The sequence below is a fragment of the Haliaeetus albicilla genome, chromosome 2, assembly GCF_947461875.1.
Source record: "Haliaeetus albicilla chromosome 2, bHalAlb1.1, whole genome shotgun sequence".
Lineage (NCBI taxonomy): Eukaryota > Metazoa > Chordata > Aves > Accipitriformes > Accipitridae > Haliaeetus > Haliaeetus albicilla.
The window spans coordinates 53,833,223-53,850,834 of record NC_091484.1 but is presented as its reverse complement, the minus strand read 5'-3'; the positions used below and the strand labels follow the sequence as shown (position 1 = coordinate 53,850,834).

Below are 17,612 nucleotides of genomic sequence, written 5' to 3'. Positions count from 1 at the left end.
CTCACGTAAAAAGAAGCATAATTTTAAATATATGCTGACCTCCTGGAAAAACCCTACTACAAATGGAGATAGATTTAAAATTAAGGGTAATGTTTCACACTCATTACTGGTAGTTGGCTCTTGAAAAGGCTTGGAAAGAAATATAAGAATCCTTGAAACCATTCACTTTGAGTTATTTGAGAGCTGGCAGCCTGACAAAAAGAAATATAAATCTTTTTCCTTCCTTCACAAGTCCCAAATATTTGCTAATATTTGGTGTTTTATCCATTATATTAAAGACTCATCATGAGCTCCTGCTCTGAATTTGCTTTAGCCATTGATTGTTAATGTCTTAAATACTGTCATGTAAGACATTATTACTCGATGACTTTGGTAGGTTTAAGTCAGTAAAAGCTGCAGTTGCTGCTCCTTGGACAGTCTTTATTTTGCCTGTGTTCATACAACTCAGGTGGAATTTCTGACCCAAGAGGTATTAAAGGAAGTATCAGTATTGACCCTAAAGAAGGCAGAATTTCAGTCCTGAAATCAGAATGAATAGCTGAAAGAGGACCAGAAAGCTGTCTGCTGTGAAAGAGATTCAGGTGTTAGGTTTTAGCTTGTACATATGTAATAGTACAGATTAAAAAATACACCTTCCTCAATTCTAACAGTCATATTTTTCTTCTGTATAAAATAGGGACCCTGTCCTAGATGCTTTCTTGAGGGTTTTACTGATTCTTTTAAATTTATTGATTCAAAAATGCTGATAACCTTTTGTTAAATGAATTATAGTTTCTGTCAAGTTAAATGAAAATAGCAAACCATGGTGATTTTAGAAGTTGGCAATCACAGTGGCTTCCCCCCAAAAATGTAAGGCCAGTGCCGCTTAATAAGCTGTTATTTTTTGTACAAATACGTTTCTCTTCTAACTTTATTCTTTGCATTTTAATGAAATTGCCAGTTCACTGTTACAAATGTCATGTTGATGCATTCTTTATCTTCAACCTTGAAAGCGCTCAGATAAACTGAGATATTGCACCAAGTACCACAAGTTATTTGTAACATTAACATTTCCCTAAGTATCAAAAATGTATATGACAAATTGATTAAAAAGTCTCCAGGTGAAGGGGCTTCAAAGGTAATCTGTGCAACTAAAAACACAGACCACTTACTGATAAAGTAAAAATAAAGACTGACAGCTTCACAGAAGAGATCAACTTCACAGTTAGTCTACAAGGCTTGTAGATTAAGGCTTGTGGGGTGGGGGTGATATACAGTGTGATGTGCTCCACACTGTGATTTGAACCTTGACTTCTAACAGCAGTGTGAAGTTGCTATTTATAGTCTGTAATAGGTATACATGTACTGTGCTAAGCATGGGCATTTTATTTTCTTTAATCTTCATCTTGTTGCCTTGTCTCTCAGTTAAAAAAACCCCCAAGGATAAAACAGCAGGAGGGACGAGCAAAGCAGCTAAACTAGAAGACTGACAATAAGGCAGTGGATAATATTTATACATCTGGGTCTGACAGAGCATAACACAACTATAATAATCACTAGAGGCTTCTGAGATAGCTGTTTACCATGTCCAGGGTTGGTCATAATTAAAGGTACTGTTTCTGATGATGCCACATACCATACACAAGTAGCCCACACAAGAGGCTGTGCTGCTTAGGATGAGTGTGCTGTTCAGAGTGGAGTAATGGGAGGGGGTGACTTGTGGAGGCAAAGTGCTAACACAGTGTATGGTGTACGCTATGAGGAAAGATGACATTTAGGAAACAGAGGAGAAATGAACAGCCCTTTTTATTTATTTATTTATTTATTAATCCTTTGGCATCTAGCTTTGTCAAATATCTCAGTTTCTGCTCAAACCTACTCTTCATTCCCGGAATAATTTTTTCTTCCCCTGGAAATCAGGCTATCTCTGAACTATTGACTTTTAGTTCTAGGAGTCTGGAAAAATTTCAGTCTCTACATTAGACTGAAATATTTCTGATTTTTGTTTTAACATACAAAACCATCTGTTACATTTCTGAAGGTAAGATCATCATATTTTATTTTCTACTGATACCACAAAATCAGAGAGCCTTTCTGAGTGGTCTGAGACTCAAAGTTAATGACATAATTTTTAAGAGTCCAATTGGCACACAAGTCGTGATTCTGAGCAGAATCGAGACAAGAGAAAACGTAACATTTTTATTTGTGTTTCATGCTTTATAGCAATGGCTATCCTGTTCTACATTGCTGGAGACCAGAAATAACTAATGATTTCAACTACGGTGAAATCATTCCACTGTAGTAAGGGATGTGCCAACTGTGTTTCAGACTGTGGTCTACATTTACTTTCTGGCAAAAGATTTTAGAGGTTAGTAGGCCTTTAGCAGATGTGGCAAACAGCAGATTGGAAATTGAAGCTATACCCATGTAAACTAGACAAGGTACAGCTCTTAGTGGAAAGGACATTCAATAGCACAACTTACTCAGCAGCATGGATTAAGTTAGTTGAGACTTGATAGTCAGAATTAGGTGGCTTTACTTGACAGTTTAAATAGAAGTTAGGGCCTTAACGACACAGCTACTATAGCTTCAGTGTGATGACCGTTTAATTCCTTTTGTGCTTGCCTGTATGAATCTGAAAAAATAGACTGTTTTGTAGAGGTGATAAAAGTGCATCAGTTCAGCTTGAACTTTTAAGTTCCTTATAAAAATTATTCACAGAATCACAGAAGGGTTGAGGCTGGAAGGGAGATCTTGAGGTCAGCTGGTCCAACCCCTGCTCAAGCTGGGTCACCACCAGCAGGCTGCCCAGGACAACATCCAGACAGCTTTTGAATACCTCCGGGGATGGAGGTTGTGAATCGATTACCTCGTGTCTTTCATTGTTGCTTAAAAATATTCTGCAGTAGGCTTAGCATTTTTGAGAAAGCCCCCAAGACAATTTTGACTACTTCAGAGCTGTGAAATACGCAATGATCACACCGCTCGCTGTACAGAGGGGTTACCTGAGAGTCTGCGTTGAGATTCATGTTTTCCTGAACACAACGGAATGGTCCAGTTATGTCTTAAGTTCAATATTTGCCTCCCACTGTGTTTCAGTTGTGTCACTGGGAGAAATCTGCTGAGGAGTTTCATGAACAGTTATAGGTTTTTATGAGTTTTCAAATTACATTTCCAGTACAGCCTCTTTATCAAACACAACAGCTTGCTGACAGCATTCATTGCTTCATTTCAAACACTCCACTTATCGCCTGGTTTCTGCTGGATGCTTTCCCTGTCTTTTACAAAAAGCTTCATCTGAGATACCAAGCAGCTTGCTTAGTACTGAATATATATTAGTCAATACGGTGACAAATAACACACATCCATTACACCAGACAAATCTGCAAATGAAAAACTTATTTAGCAGCAATTTCTTATAGCATCAGGAAATAACACTGATTTTAGGGCAGAGTATTTTTTTGAAGTCAATGAATAAATAAACCTTTATACAATTCTATCATATATAGTTAATTCTATTTTATGTTTTTATTAAACTATGTCAGTTGGGTTTATCATTGAATAATGGCACATTAATAGGGAAAATAAGATTGTTAGGCTGTTCATTTGTTATACAGCACAAAATTAGAGCCCTTTTTCTTTCAGATGACAGATTTGGACCTTTTATACTGTGTGTATAGTATCCTAGCAGGGATGTGTCTTTTTATACCTCACAGAAACAATTGTTTAATTGCCATTTGCTAACTACAAAGATCCATGTGGTCAGTGGAAGTGTTAGGAGTGAAAAACATGCTGAAAATTAACAATCACATTTTTTCATGTTCTTCCTATTAAATAAACTGGCAGAACTGATGCACTACCCCAGAGCAAAGACCAAGGGACCAGGTGGAGTATTCAGTGGTTGTGTTGGCACTGAGCGTTTAATCACATTCAGTAAGGGCTATGAGTATGCAGGTCTTTGAATTTGCAGAAGTATAATGCTGTGTTCCTTTGTACTATCACACACAATTAGAAATTGATAGCTAACTGCTGCAGTCTGACTTACAGAAAGTAGAAGATAGATAGCAATACTGGACCCAGCATCAGCAATGGGAGAGCAAGAACAACCTCACAGTTACTGCGAAGGAGGCTCTGGGAGCAATTTCTGTGCACAGAATAATAGGGCTGCTTATGTTCGCATACCTGTGCCCTATACATCCAGCAGTATGCAAGCCGGCATATGCATGGCTTTATGTCCAGCAATTGGAAAGTATTTCTGAGGCTATGGTCAGGTCACTCACAACAAACTAATGGATATAATTTAGTTTTGCAATTACATTTAAAGATGGGGGAAAAAAAATTGATCTGGTAGTTGCATAAGTAGTGATTAGATTCTATTACTAATATTCTGTTGTAGTTTTATAAATTATTAAGAGAGAATTAACTATGAAAAATCTCTTTGAGGGCAGTATTCCATAAGAACAAGGCAATAATAATTGTGTTTAAGAGAATGAAGACCTCAAAGAAGATCTATTTGCCTATGGAGACAAATCCAAACTGGAAAGTTGAAAGGATGTGTAACTACAAAAGTACTACAGAGTGCTAAAAAGCTACAGACAGAAGTAATTAGAAACTTAGATGGAAGAAGTAGCCTAGACAGAGGAAAGAAAAAGTTAATCTCTCCATCTAGGCTGAATAAAGATCTTTTTACCGCTACTTGATGAAAAAGCAAAGATATTTTCTCTGTTAATATTTAGTATCTTACTATTGTACATATCAGAGATATGGATAGATGTGTAATTAGAGTCAGCTAAATGTTGGTTTTCTGTGTTCATTTCCATTGTCTGGCTTTTAAATGTCCATTTAGTGCCTGTCCAGTAGATTCAGGAATCATTGCTGGTTTATTACTTGTTTCTGCCTAAGGCCCAGGCTGCAAGTCTGTCTCCTGTAGTTTACAGAACCATTGCATTATGCTTCTTAGTGTCAGTCTTCCACATGCAAGGGCAATTAATCTGTCCTGAGACAATCTAGGAGAAAATATGTATTTCATATGTATTTGAATATCTAAATAAGTGGTTAGGAATTATTTTGTCAGAAAGCCCACTGCTTTTCTCAACAGAAAATGTAAATTATATCTTATTTCTCTAGGGTTCACCACTTTTGAAGCCTTTTTCAAATATTTTGTAAAGTGTTAAATGTCTGTTCAGAGTGATCCTCAAGTTTACTCTGCACAAGAATGCTTATGTATTATCACACATTAAGTGAGTGTCCAAGTCTTCAGATGCTTGGAAGGCTGGAGCTGCTATGGGGTGAATTGGTTCTTCTTCACTACTTGCATAGGCCAGGCTGCCGCTGTGTCTGGATCATCTCGCAGTCCTTAACATTTTCATTCACAGTGATGCAAGTGATGCAAGAGTGATGCAAGAAGCACTGCTATCTCTGCTTTGTGGGTGGAAAATAAAAAACTTAAAGTTTAACTATGGGCATTTAAAAAAAAGTTTATCTATCTCTGAAAGAGGGAATTAGGCAACATTTAGCCCTGAAATCCCAAACTGCAATCCCAAGAACATCTCCATAGCTTCTATCTCATAATGCACACACCTAAACTCATAAGCCCCTCAGTCTTCCAGACTCTTAAGTCCTCCCACACCTACCCAGAAGCATTTCTGCTTGGACAAGGCTGACCAGCTGAGCATCTTTCAATTTAGAGATCAGATACGTAAGATTTTTGGTGCACGCAGATACACAGCCATGCCTGGGCTGTGCACAAAGGCTGTAGACCAATGCAGAAGCAATGCTTCTTCTTATTAAAAAAGTGGCTTTTTTTTTTTTTTTTTTTTTTTAAATAAGAACCAACAAGTGAGAGCTCTTGTCAAATAAAAGCAGAGAAAAATGTGGCTGGGATAATACATCTGATATAAATTTCACTGGCCTGGCTTTGCAGTTCCGGACCCTTCTTTCCAAATCCACTTTGGACAAATCAGCACTGCTGTGGCCAGCATCAATAAGTTTTCTGATACTTTTTCAAGCTTCAGGAGGTTAACTCCAACACAACTGAACTTCTTGTGCCTCATCATCATTTATTCTCCATTGGTCAACAGCCATGAAAAAAATGGATAAAAAAAGCTTGTCTGGTTATGGGCTGTGAGATTTGTATGCAGGAGCTGTACATGAGTTAGCGTGTGTGTGTGTGTGTGTTTTGATGACTGATACATACTAAGGCCTGCAAAATCCTGACTTCTGAAAGACAGAATGGACACTGAATAATGAATTTGGGTCTTCCTTCCTTCAGTGAAGCAGCAGAGTGAGCTCAATTATTTGGTAGTCTCTTGTTACTGTTGTTCCACAATGGGCTTTTTTTTTAATGTTTCGTACTTGTTTTCCTACTTATGCTGGTGACTAGTAGCCAGTACCCTGACCTGGCTAGTTCTGTTGATTGCTGTATGGAATACTTAATCTCATTTTGCCACTCATACCTTTTATAGCAAACCTAATTTAATTACTGATTTTTTTTTTCCTCCTTTGTGTGTTTTTTGCCTTGGAGTGATTTCTGGAGATGTTTACCGGTAACTCTGATTTCTTTATTAAAATATCATTGCTTCTTCAGTAACTTGAAAATATTTAGCTAATATATGAGCTTGCAAAAAGATTCCTTCCTCTCACTTTGTTCTAAGCAATTCTTGCTAACATATACAAAGTTTTTGCTTGTGGACTATAAGCATAATTTTTGGTATTCTGACTTTCAATAAGCTGAATAAAAAATCTGGAGCAATCATTATAGAGATAGCAGATTTCACTGATGAATAACTGAGTTGCTAGAAGGGTGAAATCTTAGCCACACTGAAAAAGTCCCCTAGATGTATAAGTCCCCTCATATATAGGGGTCATTCCAGTTTGGGGTATATGCCAATAAGTCACTGTGATAAAAAATTGGGCCTTCTGGCTTGAATGTCTAAGGACTTGAGAGCTCATTTTTAAAAAAATTAGATACTATGAAATATATACATAATGATAGCCCAAAGTTTTAATGAAAAAAAAAAAAGTTGCTAATTAGAATCAAGGACAATATAACTTCTTACAAAGTCAGAAATATTATACACTGCAAAATTAAATACATATTTCTGTCAGACACTGAAGGAGAGTAATGTTGCATTAATTTGGCTGAATCTCCCCATTTTCAAGTTCTTTCCACTTCCTTCTAACCAAATAACTTATTTCAAATTTGACAGTTTTCTATATTATGATCTTGAACACCCTCCAAAAATTTGTTGGCAGATAATAAATTTTAAGTCAAGTCTGACTCAGAAGGTGTTTTTCTCTGGTAAATAAATGTTTGTGTCTCTGGGTAAGAAAAGTTCTGAAGGTATGACATTTGTGAAGAAAAAATAGGGAAAATAGCTGCTAAAAATCATTCTTCCTGGCTATTTACGGTACCTGTATGTTAAAAATATCTGCTCTTTAGGCTACCATATGGGTAGTCTTCATTTTCAGAACAGCTGTCTTTCTTTAAGTTTCAGAAAGAGGAGAAAAGGTATTGGAAGACCTTTCAGAGATAGTGCCTTTGTTTTCTGTCAGATGACTGACTCTAAATGAGTGATGCTATTATAGAGACATCCTCCTCTAGATCTAAAGTGTTGTAGAAATACCAGGTGGGAATAGGAGCTGATTTTTATCTTTAAAAGAAAAAATGTGTTTCTTCATGTAATTCAAATGAGAAACCATTAAAGTGTATTCTAGCTGTTGGGAGTTTGGGATTTGTGTGTGTCTGTGTGTATGTTTTATGAATCTATAAAATAGCCTGTGCTTTTCCTTTGGGTATTATAGTCCATGTTTATGATTACTGAGCTTACTTACTTTCTAATCAATGTGCTAGTCACTTCCAAAGTGGTGGCTATTAGCAAGTCACTATGAGCTAGCAGCAAGTAAATTAAATAGATGTAAAGAGCCACATGGTTCCTCATTTGTTTAGAACAGTAGCTCTGCAGGGGAAAGGTGCAAGGCTTAAAGAAGCACTGACAAGAAGTAATTTTGTGTAATGCTGGAAGTACCAAGTTTGCTATGTTTGCCTTCCTCAACAGCTCTGAATAGCGATGTATCATAGGTAGCTACGTTGTGATTATCTGGTGACTGTGCTATGATTGCATTTCTTTTGCAACAGGAATACGTGCAAAGTTAAGTGATTAGTCTCCAGACTGTTTCCTAGTGTCTAGGATGGATACAGCTGGTTGTAGGTGGGGATTTTCAGGGTAGAGGGGAAAGCCAAACGCAGCTTCTTTTTTTTTTTCCCTCTTCCCCCTCCCTCTTTTTTTTTTTTTTCCTTCCCTTCCTTCTCCCACCCCGCCACCCGCTGGGAGTACTGCTTCCCTCTGGACTAGCAAAAACCAGTGTAGGACAAATGAATTACTGCCAAATTTCATAACTTGCAGTCTAGACTAGATTCAGCTGAATCCTAGCCGTTGTCAGGTTTGGCTCTAGAGTCCATTGTAAACAAAAATCATACAAAATCTGGACCCATGTTTTTAGTGCTCACAAAGTTCTGTTGCAGCCTGAACTGATGGGTTGGTTTATGGCTTCATAACTTGACTAATGTCTAAGGTATGTCCAAGTAATCTGTTGGTGGGATATTATTGGCAGTATCTGGTATGTGTTCTATGGATGCAGTAAGCTAAGGCACATAATGTTCAAATTACTTGTTCAGGCCCATTTGAAATGTCACAGGGAAAAATAGAATCAAATCCAGAGATACTAAGTCCCATCTTTTATCAAATAAACTGAATTGTCTGTGAGTAGGGAAGAAAGACAACCTTCAAAACAGTTTTTTTCTGGATTGCTTGAGTATCATGTCTGCTGTCTTTAATTAAACTGAGTTATGTTAATTGTGTGTGCCTTCATATCTTAAGATTTCAGTAAAAACAGTAAAGGTGAATACTGAATATAGGGTGAGCAGTTCAAGTGAAAGCTTGCTAGTGAGGCTTAACTCAGGGTATTCTGTTACCTGGCTTTTCCCAAAGTCTTCATCTCTTCTTTTTACCACTTAGCTGAGAATCTTTGTTTAATATCCTTGAGTAGATAGTAATAAAAAATAAAATTTGGCTTAGAAATATACACCCCGTGAAATTTCAAGCATGCAGAGGCATGCCTGCAGTCAGACATGCCTTCAGCAAGCAAGGAGTTAACTCTTGAAGAGATATGATTTCATTTGCTCTGATCAACAATAGTTGTGAATCCACTGTGGTTTGGGGCCTAATTAGGTGATTGTTATTTGCTTAATGTGTTAAGGAAAAGTTAGTGATACATAAGAGAAGCTTCTGTTGCTGATCTCAAAAAGCATGAGTAATTCTTAAGATCAGCAGTGGGACCATGGCTGACTCAGCTCTATGTAATATCTATAAACCTATTAGCAAAGCAACAAGCTGATGAATTATTCTGGAGAGAACTCGAGGGGAAAGTGATTTCCTCTGTCATTAGTCAAGACAGAGCAATAAATGTGGTCTTACTTTGATTCAGTGTCTCTGGTAGACTGCAGGTTTTTCATTGACCTCTATCATCTTCTCCTTCAACACCTGCTCTGTGCTTACCCCACCAGCCAGCCGTGAGAAAGAAAATGCATAGGCTCTGACTCTTGTTAAAGCAGAGAGCAATTATAATGCATTGGATAGTTTGGTAAGGCAGAAGGAACAAAATCAAAGGTAACTTAAGGCTAGGGGAAGTCCAGCAGGTGTGGTAGAATCTTGTTTTGACTGGGACCCTGAATAGAGAAAGGGATGGGTTAGCGGAGCAGAACCACTGCTCTGGGCAGAAAATGGTTCTTAAACTGCCCTTGAATACAGACCAGCATAGGGTAAGCATTCCCTTGGTGACATTTAAGGAAGCAGAATAGAGTTCATCATTAAGAGAGACATTTTTTATCCCTTTTCTCATTTCGGGGGCAGAGATGCATAAGGCTTTCCAGAACTGTGAGGCAGGAAAAAAAATTAATTGGGAATCAGATACTTTCTGCAAAGTGCCTCAGCTTTGATGGATATATTTTCCACTATAAAAATACTTAAAATTAGAAATAAATAGATTTTTTTAATTATTATTAAGATCTCTAAGTATATCAGAGTATGTTCCACATCTGAAGGACCATATGTCTTTTTTGGCTATAGAGATAATAACAAAACACAGATATGTTATTTTTAAATCAAGAGGAGGTATACAGATGCTAGCATTCAAATCACACTGTCATGACCCAGACTGGACAGACCAGGGAGTTGTGTTTAATTTGAAATTCCCTCGGGCTAAATTAAGGTGAAATGACACTAAGTGATCAGTTAAAGATTTTATTCATGACAGAAGCAAACTGAAGTGGGGAGGTGTGGTAGTAGGTGGCAGGGTTTCTCACAACAGGAACTGGCGTAAGACTACTTCTGCAAACCGTGTAACCATATACAGCAATTCAGGGAATAAGGAGATCCCTCCCGTTGAGTCACGAGGTTCGGAGCAGACCCCCTTGCTTTCCAGACTCCTCCTCAGAGAAGGGTCTAGGGGTGGCTGGATCCACTCTTAGTCTCAGACTTGGTCAACGGTTTATATCTTGAAACGGATGAGGTGTAGGGATTGTGGAAAAGGAAAAGGAAAGAGAGACGAAGACAGAGAGAGAAAAAGGAAGAGAGAAAGATTTCACTGGTCCTGGGTCCAGCATTGGTTCAGTCAGCAAAGGGGTCCAGTCCCGGTGGGCTTGCACACCTGGGGCTTCAGTTGGTGTCCTTTTATCATCCTTGCCCCTCCTTCGGGTGGGGACCCAAACTCCTCTGGCTAATGAGCAGTTTGTGAGCCTTTGGGCTTGGGGGTCGTTTGTGGAGTAACTTCTTCCCTGCAGACCTTGGCCACTGTTTGATCTTTGTATCAGAACAGCTTATCAGAACAGGGAGCTGCGCACCCTCCAGCACGCCCTCCCCCTCCTGTTGCTGATGTCTGAGCTGATGGGCTTTTCACCTTGGCTCCTTGCTGTGTAGGGTTTGTCTTTAAGCAGAACTTGCCCCACCACAACGTTTGAGACATTAACTCTTTCAGTCTCTCACACACACTACTTGAAATCAGCATGCATTTCGATTGTAGACTTATGTACTCTGCTGAAAATTAACTGTGTTTTAGCATGCTCACTATATTTTTTTTGTAGGTACAAAGCTGGTTTGTGTACCAGTATTGGACAGTATGGCCTGTCGATAGACTCACAGAGCTGGTAACTGGAATGTTTTTATTTAACTGAAGAACAGTATGTAGTAGCCTACTGTGCTCATATCAAGGAAGTAATTTTCTGCATCTCCATGGTCAGTCTTTAGTAGTATTTATCTCAATTGTAAATGCAAAAGATTTTGCTGTTTCTTCTGTTGTAATTTCTTCTCAGCAAGCCTCAACTGAAAATTATAATTTAAGACTTCTTACTGCACAAGGTACTAATTCTCATAATATTTGGTGTTCTGTCAAAAATGGAAAAGTCTCACCATGAAGACTTTTACAATAAAGACAGTTATATCTGTGTCCTGGTTTCGGCTGGGATGGAGTTAATTTTCTTTCTAGTAGCTGGTATAGTGCTGTTTTGGTTCAGTATGAGAAGACTGTTGATAATACACTGAAATTTCCAGTTGTTGCCAAGTAGAGTTTAGACTAAGTCAAGGATTTTTTCAGCTTCTCATGCCCAGCCAGCAAGAAGGCTGGAGGGGCACAAGAAGTTGGGAGGGGGGACAGCCAGGGCAGGTGACCCAAACTGGCCACAGGGATATTCCATACCATGTGACATCATGTCCAGTATATAAACTGGGGGGAATTGGCCTGAGGGGATCGCTGCCTGGGAACTAACTGGGCATCAGTCAGCAAGTGGTGAGCAATTGCATTGTGCATTACTTTTTTTGTATATTCCAATTCTTTTATTGTTATTATTGTCATTTTATTATTGTTATTATTGTTATTATTATAATTATTATTTTTTTTCCTTTCTGTTCTATTAAACTGTTCTTATCTCAACCTAGGAGTTTTACTTTTTTTTCCTGATTCTCTCCCCCATCCCACTGCGTGCGGGGAAGTGAATGAGCGGCTGCGTGGTGCTTAGTTGCTGGCTGGGGTTAAACCATGACAATCTGCAATTTTCAATTCAGTCCCACCAGTATCAGATAAATAACATATTTAGATATCAATTTCAATGCTATATTAATGCAGATACAAACTGCTCAGTATAAAGAAATGTTTTCCTTGCACTAGAATCAAACTGAAGAGGAACATCTTTATCTTCAAGGGTAAGAAGGCTTTTTTGCTGTGAAGCTTTGGAAGCTACATGCAATTGCAGCATGAACTGTGTAGGCATGGCTCTTTCACGGTGAGTTCTGATGTCTCTTCACAAGCAAAGCTCTAACTTAGCCACCCTGCCAGGGACTGTTTTGGTGACCTGGACTGGTGTAGTTTGAGTCAGCTGCCCTGGCTGTCCCCCCTCCCAACTTCTTGTGCCCCTCCAGCCTTCTTGCTGGCAGGGCATGAGAAGCTGAAACAACCCTTGACTTAGTCTAAACACTACTTAGCAACAACCGAAAACATCAGTGTGTTATCAGCATTATTCTCATACTAAATCCAAAACACAACATTATACCAGCTACTAGAAAGAAAATTAACTCTATCCCAGCCAAAACCAGGACACAGTACCAGCTCAAAGCAATGGGGAAGTAACAGCGCTAGTTTGCTGCCAGAAGGCATGCTTTTCAGGCACAGAAGATGATAGTGTTTTTTTCTGAAAATAAGTTGGACAGATCAAAAAACAAACTACAAATCCACATTCAAGACTTTCCACAGGCTCATGTGAGAGCAGAGCTTCATCAGTTTGTACTTATATACTCTTTATTACCTCTAATGGAGATAACCCTCTACTTGGGCAAATAACTTCTTGCTTGGCTATCAGCATGGGTTGTGAGGTAATCTGGTTTTTCCTACCCTTACCCCTTCTTTTCTGAAGCATGGATTGCTGTGAGTCATCACCCGGGTTTTCTAGCTTTCTAAAGGTTGCCTTGCTCGAAATCTATATGAAGGAGACATTTTTGATTGGGCTTACTATTCTGTAATACATGTAATCCTCGATCAAAAGCATTGGGTTGATTGTGCTCTCAGCAGCTGTTTCATCTGAACTGCACTTTCCTAGACATCACTCTTGGGTTGATTCTAGCAGTTGTGAGATAAAGAAGGGAGAAGTTCAAGCAATGAAGTAGTTCAAATATGAAAATATATTTTTGAAAGGCAAACTGATTATTTGCAGAGTTCATGATCACACTGTGGCCAGCAGTGTAAAAAAGCTACTGAGATTAATAGTTTCGTCCATACTGTACCAGATAGATAAACAATTTGAATGTCTCTGCGAAACAGTCCTTTGTGGCTGTCTGTTTTAATGAGCTTTCAAAACAATTGCCCAAGTTTCCATTTCAGATGCCAGAAAGTCTTCAACTTTACTGCCAATTGAGGCAAATCCGATAACATCAGGTTAAAGCACCCTTGAGATTCTTTGCTGGCTGACAAAGCTGTTTGTTAGTGTCTGTTTAGAGTACAAACACCCGGGCTGATTTTTTATTTTTTTTAATTTAAATGCAAAGCACCGAAAGCATAACTAAAGGAGGTGGGTGCTCAGCATCTTGGTAAGCCAGGCCTATCAAAAGTGTACAGATTCATTAATGGCTTATTCTGAGTCACAAAACACCATTTTATAGTGAAATGACTTTTTTCAGTAAACATTAACTAGATGTAAATGTGTTCTGCTGTGGTTGCAAAGTATGGGACTTGAAGAGAAGGTCTTGGTAGTCAAAAACTTGATTCTTCAAAAAAGTTTACTCCAAGTCTAGTAAATCAATCAAAAGATGAAAAGGGGATGGGCAACAGGGAAGATCAGTGCAGTCATGCAGCAAGAGAAATACCACATAAAGAGTGTTTATACTGCAGACCCGTGTGTACAAAAGCAGTGCCCAGTTTCCTCACCAAATTCTTTAACTGTATGTGTTCACCTCCTACAAAAGTCATTACAGTATTTCTTTCTAATTCTACAATTGCTTTATATGGATGTTAGCAAGGTAAGTGAGGCTAGCAGAGGCTGTTTAAAAAAAGCAGTCTTTTTCTGTAGCTGCTATAGACATAAATACACACCAATTCCCATCATCACGCAACCAAGAGCAGCATGAGCTGTGGACCTTATACAAATGCAGTGGGTACTCTTGTGGGTGGGTGGGAGGGAGCTTTGTCCTCATTGGGAACTAAAAGGATATCCGGTGTCACTCCACTAGCAGCTAAAAAGCACATCTAAGTCCCACCTTGCTTTACTGGTTCAACTCTGTCTTGAATTTGAACAGCTGCTTACTTTCTAGCTGCACTGTGAAACAATGAAGTAGGTGTGATGCCAACTTTAAAGACTAACTCAAGTTGTTTGTACTGGAGCACTACTGTATTTGTAAACTCCACAGAACACATTAAATAGACAGCTCTAGTCCAAGATCCCGTATACTCTGTTTCTGTCACATCTTGGAGAAGTTGTTTCTTGACTGATAAGTTAATCATAAAGTCTTGCTCATTCAGCTCTTCAGTTATGTGCTAGAGGTGTCAGGATAGCGGATTTTTGTGATCTTGTTTGATGCTTTCTGACACATACCAACTGAGGCATCTTAGAAATTATAAGCCAAAAAAGAAAATGTAGTGTCTTAAGGGAAATCATCCATTCAAACGAAAAGTGGTATTTTAATCTTCCACTTCTTACAAAATAATGAATGTTTATTTAAAGATTCCTCACAGAAATTTAAGCAAATAAATAACTGAAATGCTCCACAAATAAGAGCAGAGATTACAGGATTTCAGCTGCATGTAAGCAAATGATTTCCATGCATGTGATGACTGCCTAAACAAACAGGCACTTAAGCACACAAGTGATAATTATATATGGTAATGTCTTGTTCTTATCTACCAAATCACGTATATTGCATGTGTAAATGCTTTTTGTGTAGGAACATATTTGTGTAACCTCTGCCTAGGGCCTTTTTGTCTGTCTTCTCTCAGCTCATGGGAGAAGGTTAATTCAGCTCATGTCATTGGGTGCTCGGTGCCCTCTGCAGCTTTTGCCCATTTGATTCAATTTGCCTATTCTTGAAAGACTAAATTTTCAACAGAATTTTACAAATTAGATAGTGAAGTTCCCATTTTTAATACTTTTTGTAGCCGTCTTTTAAAAAGGCTAATTTCCAGTTTTATTAGGAATTAGAGAAAATGGAGAAGGAAGAATCGGAGGTGCAGGTCCTCCACTGAGGAGTCAGGGCACTCTGTACTGTCTCCACTCAGAACAGCATTACCCTCCTAGGTCTGCATCTACATTGTACTAGTACTTTATTAAATACCCTTCTCCAGCCTACCTCCTGCTTCTGGGCAATGAGAACTTTGCTTGAAGAGCTCTTGCTCTAGCATTACATCACACATGGACTGCCTAGTTGCTCTGGAAATACTAGTCCATGCAGTGTATCCCTTGCACACAATAAAATGTAGGCTGTTAGTCATGAAACAGATCAAAAGTTGATCTGTACTGCAGTTTTCTCATTTGAAGAAAAAACTTTAAGAATGTTAATTTTAATGTTTCTCAACACATATAATTTCAAATGAAATAAAGTCAAGTAACAAGCCTTCGAATATGTGATAACACAGAGCAGGAGAAAAGTGAGGACTGGGCAGGTATGGTGGTGACTCTGCTGTTCAGTAAAGGAAGATCTAATGCTGAGCAGTAGGTGCTAGTTTCCACACTTTTAAACCTCTTCTTTCATATTGGGCTAAATCTATAACCTTCTTTCAAAGAGTAGTATTAACTGAGTTCTTACATAGTTGTACTGTAATGTGTAATGGACTCTTCCATCCTTAGGGGAAAGTCTGCTTTAGTTTAAGAACTGCATCTCACCTTGAACTATTACAAATTAATGAAGGGTCTAACTTTACACACAAACAAGCCAGATAGGTCCTGAGACTCTTCAGTAGTCTATCTTGGTTTTTACCTGGATAGAGCTCGCTCTCTCTCCCCTGCTCTCCCCTGCCTCTCTCTCGTCTTAGTGATATTGGCAGCTTTCCTGATGTGTTGTTTTTGGAAGTCTTTGTTAAATCCTGTGCTTGTAAACTGTCTAAGGCGGCTCTCAACCCAGTATGCCTTCTGGTCATGTTGTCACAACACTTCCTGTAGTTCAGCCTAACTTCTAGGAAGACAGCATTATAAAGCATGTATGCAAGATCTTGTATCAGAAATTATTATACTGGAGTATTAATGTTTCCACATCTGTCTTGAATCACTAAGTTTCAGTAAATTTGAACTGAAGGAAATGAGTCTGCGTAAAAGGGGATTCTTCTGTCCTGCAGAGAAATCCTCTTTAATTTGAATGTTGACTGTGGCTTGGTGCCAGTACATCAAGCTGTGTTGCAGCGCAATGAAGTATAAAATAGGACCTTAGCTGTATGAAATTGCTCTGGCCTCTTCCCCGTACTGCATTGTTCTAAGAAAACTGAATGTGGAAGGAAACTAATTAGTAAGGAGAAATGCTGGAGGCTGGCTTCTCTGGTCTGTTAGAGCATTTCAGGATGTGCTTCTCCGGGTAGGGGACAGCTGCTCGCTCTGCAGGAACCCCTTCCTTCCAGCAGATGTCTGCAGAGAGGGGTAACCCAGGCCCATGCACCTGGTTCTGTTGCAATGTTTTATCTTCCCAGGTGCTTCATAGTACAGCCAGCAGAGTGAACAGCCTCAGAATAAAGAATACTTTACAACGTCTGTCGTTTTAGCTAGCCAGAGAAACCTCGTGGTGGTATGCATGTTGTACATGTTTAACTGGAGCAGTTACATCTTTGTGTTCTCAGGAATATATTTAGGAGTATTTATCCGAAAGAACTGCTACATCGAATGATTAATTATGTAATGCCTATAAATGTAATTGCCAGCTATATTTTAATTAGGCATCTCTTAACCTCATGTTTCAAAATGAGTGTAGTAATCATTGCATTACAGGTTTTTTCCCTTTATATAAGATGCTACCTAGCCTGCAACAGGCTTGATTGATTGAAAAAATACTTCCTGTAACAAGCAACAGCTTGGCATTTGTAGGCATGTAGGAGATCCAGGTTTAATTCCGTATCTGAAGGTCCTTGGTGACTTGAATCAGTCCTAGGTAAGTGACCCAATTTCTGGGCTATTTAGGAGGTACATGGAATGATTGTTTTGGGGGCCTGAGGCTGAGAAATATTTGATGTCACTTTGCATGGGGGAGAGGAGGAATACTCTGAAAGGAGCTCCTGTTTGCTCTGAAGCAGAATAACTTCCAGATACCTACCTGCCTTTCACAGGACAGATTCTTCTTTTGCCTAATTCACCTAATGATTCTAAAATGCTGGGATTTCTGAAATGCAATTTTTGTCCATTCACAATGATAAGAAAACTACTACTAGATCTTGGTAGCAGTTATTTGCATAAAGACTTGGAGTAAGTGAAAGTTTTCTTTGCTTTGAGATACTATTTCTGACAGCTTACAATAAATCTCAGAGAAATGAATGCTTATGTTCCCGCAGAGGTCTCATACTATTTGTCTTAGGAAGCATGAGTTTGTCATTTTGAACTGTATAGCTTCTGCTTTACTTAG

At 38.7% G+C, this 17,612-nt stretch overlaps 1 long non-coding RNA gene across 2 annotated transcripts in view; it reads left to right on the top strand.

Moving 5' to 3' along the window:
- Nucleotides 1-17,612, top strand: part of LOC138683284 (uncharacterized) — a 65,303-nt gene that overhangs the window by 8,954 nt on the left and 38,737 nt on the right. The window contains exon 3 of one of the 2 annotated variants that reach the window (XR_011322881.1): nt 11,120-11,219. The exons of the other annotated variant lie outside the window; for it this stretch is intronic. This is a non-coding gene — a long non-coding RNA (uncharacterized lncRNA). The remainder of the gene's footprint in view (nt 1-11,119; nt 11,220-17,612) is intronic. 2 annotated transcript variants of the gene reach the window in all.